A 5,875-nucleotide genomic window follows, 5' to 3' on the forward strand; every position below is an offset into this window, starting at 1 on the left:
CTCTTTTTCTTTGGTTCTCAGTTCGCCGAGCATGTGCATCGGGTTGCTCGCGTCCTGCGAGCATGTACTCCGCGTCTTCTTCCAACATTCCTGAAACCGAAAAGAGAAGAAACAAATCCTAAAAAGAAAAAGAAAAATCAGCAATATATACCTGGTGGGTTGCCTCCCACCCAGCGCTTGTTTTAAGTCATTAGCTTGACTCGAAAGCTCCTTAGGCAGTAGGAGGATCGCCTAGGGCGATGGTCTCACCCCTTGCATGCTCAGAGACAGCAAGATACGGCTTCAGCGTCTGTCCATTCACCACAAATTCTCCTCCTTTTGTGTCCAGCAACACAACAACCCCGTATGGTCTAATCTCCTTGATGGTGAAAGGTCCGGACCATCGTGATCTTAGCTTTCCGGGAAACAGTTTCAGCCTAGAGTTGAACAACAAGACTTGATCATTAGGAGCAAAGGTCCTAGTGAGGATCCGCTTGTCATGGTAGGCTTTGGTACGCTCCTTGTAGAGTTTTGAGTTTTCATAGGCGAGGTGCCTAATCTCCTCTAGCTCATGCAGTTGCATCTTCCTCCTTTCATGGGCGCTCTTAGTGTCAAAATTCAGCATTTTCACTGCCCAAGCAGCCTTGTACTCTAGCTCAACAGGAAGGTGACACGCCTTACCATACACCAAGTGAAACGGTGAGTCCCCAGGGGTGTTTTGTAGGCGGTTCTATAAGACCATAGAGCCTCATCTAGCTTCTGAGCCCAATCCTTCCTTGTTGTGTTCACTGTTTTTTGCAAAATGCTCTTAATCTCCCGGTTAGAGATCTCAACTTGGCCGCTTGTTTGTGGGTGGTAGGGGGTGGCGACCTTGTGCCTCACTCCATTCTTCTTGAGAAGACTCTCAAAGACCTTGTTAATGAAATGCGATCCACCATCGCTAATGACTACCCGTGGGACACCAAACCGTGGAAAAATAACCGACTTGAACATCTTGAGCACGGTCTTTGCATCATTATTGGGGCTGGCCAAAGCTTCTACCCACTTGGACACGTAATCGACAGCCACCAATATGTACTCATTGCCGAATGAGTTCGGGAAAGGTCCCATGAAGTCAATTCCCCAAACATCAAATACCTCAACCTCCAAGATGAAATTCTGAGGCATTTCATTCCTCCTGCTGATGTTCCCTTGTCTCTGACATGTGTCGCAAGTAGACACGAACCGCTGCGCATCTCTGAACATGGTAGGCCACCAATAACCCGCTTGAAGAGCTTTGGACACGGTTTTGAAAGTAGCAAAGTGTCCAGCATAGGGTGAGCTATGGCAATGAAACAAGACTCCAGGAACCTCCTCCTCAGTCACACACCTCCTGAAAACACCATCCGAGCAATGCCTATAGAGGTAAGGCTCATCCCAAAAATACCGCCTTATGTCTTTTAGGAACCTCTTCTTCTTGTTCCCCACAAACTCAGTAGGTTCTTTCTCTGCTTCTAGGTAGTTTGCATACTCTCTAAACCAGGGAAAACTCGGCTGTTTGTTGGTATCGATTGCCTTGCACGGGGTTTTCGGAGCATGTGCTCCCAGGCGGAGCATGTGCTCGGCGGGATCAAAGATGCCGATCGAGTAAACATGTTCTTCAGGAAGGCTATCATCCAAGGGTAGCTCTTCTTCTATCCTCATTCTTGATAAGTGATCTGCAACTCCGTTCTCAATACCCTTCTTGTCTTTAATCTCCAAGTCAAACTCTTGAAGCAACAAAATCCAACGGAGTAGCCTTGGTTTTGCATCCTTCTTGGTCAGTAGATACCTCAATGTTGCATGATCAGTGTGAACAACCACTTTGGAACCAACAAAGTATGATCGGAACTTCTCAAAAGCAAACACAACCGCTAAAAGTTCTTTCTCGGTTGTAGCGTACTTGCACTGAGCCTCATCCAAGGTGCGGCTGGCATAGTATATCACGTGCAGCTTCTTGTCTTTTCTCTGTCCCAGAACTGCTCCCACGACATAGTCACTCGCATCAGTCATGACCTCAAAGGGAAGGTCCCAATCTGGCGGTTGTACAATCGGAGCACTAACCAAAGCTCCTTTGATCGTGTGAAATGCTTCCAAGCAAGCAGAATCGAAATCAAACTTCACTTCCTTACACAACAGCTGGGTAAGTGGTCTAGCTATCTTGGAGAAATCCTTAATGAACCGTCTGTAGAAACCGGCATGGCCAAGGAAACTGCGGATCCCTTTTACCAAATTAGGCGGTTGTAAACTCATCATCACCTCAACCTTGGCTTTGTCAACCTCAATCCCCTTTTCAGAAATCTTGTGTCCCAGCACTATCCCATATCTGACCATGAAGTGGCATTTCTCCCAATTCAGCACCAGATGTTTGTCTTCACACCGCTGCAACACCCTGCACAAATTAGACAAACAAACGGAAAAGGAGCTCCCATAGACGGAGAAATCGTCCATGAAAACTTCCATTATATCCTCAATCAGGTCAGTGAAAATAGACATCATGCATCGTTGGAAGGTCGCTGGTGCATTGCACAAGCCAAACGGCATTCTGCGGTAAGCAAAGGTGCCGTAAGGACATGTGAATGTGGTCTTCTCTTGATCGTCGGGATGGATTGGGATCTGAAAGAAACCTGAATAGCCATCTAAGAAACAGTAGTAAGGATGGTTAGCCAATCTCTCAAGCATTTGATCAATAAACAGCAAAGGAAAATGATCCTTACGGGTCGCAGCATTAAGTTTTCTATAGTCTATGCACATGCGATGTCCCGTAACTGTCCTAGTAGGAATCAACTCATCCTTATCATTCTTAACCACTGTAATTCCACCTTTCTTAGGGACTACATGAACTGGACTAATCCAGGAACTATCAGAAATAGCATAAATTACACCCGCATCTAGAAGTTTCATTATCTCTTTCTTAACAACATCCTTTAGATTCGGGTTCAACCTCCTCTGATGTTCTACCGAAGTCATTGATTCATCTTCTAGATGTATCCTATGCATGCAAAGATCTGGTGAGAATCCTGGGATGTCATCTAGTGAATACCCTAGAGCATTTCTATACTTCCTAAGTTCACAAAGGAGCAAAACGGTCTCTACATTGTTTAGTTCAGAGTTCACTATCACGGGGTATGTAGAGTTAGGACCTAGGAACGCGTACCTTAGCCCGGCTGGAAGTGGTTTTAGCTCTACCTTTGGAGCTCTTAACTCGCTCCAAGGACCGTCCGCTGACTTTACCGGAGCATGTGCTCCGGAATCTGGAGCAGGTGCTCCCTCGGCGGATTCCTCCCCTGATTGGTTCTCATCGTCTAGGCTGGCGTAAGCTACCAGTTGCTGGAACCGTGTACCTGCATCCAAAATGCGTGTAAAACCGTCAGCTTCCTCATTCAAGAATCCATACTTACCCTCTGCCTTTGTTAAGGCAACCTCCAACGGGTCGAGAGTGAGAACTTCATCGGTAACCTCATGTGCAACCTCTGAACCATCATCAACCACAAAAGTCTGACCATCTATCATAGGTTTCTTGAGCAGCTTATTCATCTCAAACCTTGCGATCATATCCCCCAGCTGGAGATCGATCTCTCCCCCTTGCACATCTATAATCGCACCAGCTGTGCATAAGAATGATCTACCCAAGATCAGGGGGTCACGTGGTTCTTCTTCAAGTTCCAGAACCATAAAGTCTTCTGGTATAAGCGTGTCTCCTATTTGGACATGTAAATCCTCCAACACTCCTATGGGGCGCTTGGTGGATCTATCCGTGAATACTAACGAAATCCGTGTAGACTTGAACTTCGTGTATCCCAGCCTTTTAGCCACTGAAATGGCATAAGGTTCACACTGGAACCTAGATCACAGAGGGAGTTTGCAAAAATCGTTTTACCAATTCTCACGGATAAGACAAATCGCCCTGGATCATCTCTCTTCTTTAGCACTTTGTTTTGCAGCACAACACTGCACTCTCTTGAAACCATCATCACGTTCTCTTCCTCTGACACTATCCCAGAAACTAACCCTTTCACATATCTCTTCAAAGTAGGTATCATCTGAACAACATCAGCTAGGGGTAGTTTTACCGTCAATTCTCTCAACATCTCCTTGCACTTTGCATCCTCCAAATCCTTGCGAGATTTCTTAGGAGGAACAGGGTAAGGAACCCTAGGGGTGTACACGCGTGCAGGAGGTACCTCAGTAGGAACGGTCTGATCGGGAATCGGGAGCACGTGCTCGCTGGGTGGGAGCACATGCTCGCCGGATGCTTCAGCTTCTTTTTGACTCAACGGTGGAGTCTCAGCAGCATGTTGAGGAAGGTATTCTTCAGCAATACCCTTGCCCTTGTCAAGCCTAGCGGATGGTGCTTCTCTAGGGGGTAACTTCTTTCCTCCCCTTAGCTCAATCGCATTGACATACTCGTTCCGCGGGTTTGCTTCCCCTTTTCCGGGTAGAGTCCCAGGAGTTCTTTTCACGGCTTCAGCAGTCTGTGCAACCTGAACATCAAGCTTCTTCACATGTGACATTACTGCCTCATACTTCCCATTAAGGTCATTGTACATGGTATCGACCTTAGCGTTGATTTCCACTGAAGCTTTTTGTTGATTCACCAAGAGTTGTTGCATCATGTTTTTCAGCTCATCTTGAGAGCTGCTAGCAGGTGAAGATCCCAACTACTGGTTGGTGAAAGGCGGTGCTTGCTGAGCGCTTGTATATGCTTGCTGGTTCCCCCCTTGGAAACGGTTTTGAGTGGGCACAAATTGTTTGCCTTGGAAGTTGTTTGAGAAGGTTTTCTGATAACCCATCTGATTCTGAGCTCCTTGTTGCGGATACACCTGATCCTGAGGATTCTCCACGTTGGTGCTTCTATAGGACAAATTCGGATGGCTTTTGTAGTTCGGGTTGAAACCCCTGTTCTGCACAAAACCTTGCCCACTCACATAATTAACCTCCATCGTTTCATCCTCTCCATCACAAATCTCCTGAGCTAGCGGCATGTCTCCGGTCTCATCGACAAAATGGACAGTTTTCTGGCTCCCCTTGAGAAGAAGGTTCACCTTGGCTGTCAACTCGTCGATCTTTTGCGTATCGACACTATTGACCTTCACGGACCTGTCATACTCAGGAGCCTTGTTGCTGGAGCTTGCAGCTAGGTTCTCAATCAACTGATATGCTCCTTCCTTAGACTTTGTCATAAAATCCCTATTGCTGGCCGAGTTGAGAGCGTTTCTGTAGTCCCAGTTAACTCCATCATAGAAAATGCCCAGAATCTGTTCATCACTGAATCCATGGTGCGGACACTCTCTACGGTACTCTTTGTACCTCTCCCAAGCCTCGCAGAAGGGTTCTCCAGTGTGCTGTTGGAACGATGAAATCTTGTTCCTCAGGGCAGCGGTCTTAGCCTTGGTGTAGAAATGGTCCAGAAACGCAGATCTACAATGTTCCCATGATGTCAGAGACCCAGGTGGCAATGACTTCATCCAACGTGAAGCTCTATCCGCAAGAGAGAAGGGAAAGAGCTTGCACTTCAGAAAGTCTGGCGGTATCCCATTTGAACCAGTGGTGCTACATATCTCCTCAAAATTCTCGATGTGGTCCATCGGAATCTCAGCTGGGAGACCGTGAAATAGGTGCTGCTTCACTAGAGAGATCATCTGTGGCTTGATCTCAAAATCTTGTCTCGGGATGGTGGGAGGAACAATCGCCGCTCGGTTGGTGTAGAACATATGCGGGTTGTCCTTGTCCCCAATGGACGGTTGTGGCGGCGCGGCTCTTTCGTGTTGAGCACGGAGCAACTGCCCCAACTGTTGTCGAAGTTGCTGCAACTCGGCAGCCATATCCTCATTGTTTCTATTGTCACCCATGTTGACGGATTGAAACTTTCTGTTCT

The 5,875-nt window shown here is 47.0% G+C and overlaps 1 non-coding gene across 1 annotated transcript; it reads left to right on the forward strand.

Moving 5' to 3' along the window:
• The first annotated feature begins 5,268 nt into the window (after positions 1-5,268).
• LOC147941602 (small nucleolar RNA R71) lies at positions 5,269-5,375 on the forward strand. Its single transcript, XR_015562988.1, has one exon. It is a non-coding gene; the product is annotated as a small nucleolar RNA R71 (small nucleolar RNA).
• The last annotated feature ends 500 nt before the right edge of the window (positions 5,376-5,875 follow it).

Source organism: Camelina sativa, chromosome 7 (assembly GCF_030686135.1).
Source record: "Camelina sativa cultivar CO46 ecotype springtype chromosome 7, ASM3068613v1".
NCBI classification, from domain to species: Eukaryota; Viridiplantae; Streptophyta; class Magnoliopsida; order Brassicales; family Brassicaceae; genus Camelina; species Camelina sativa.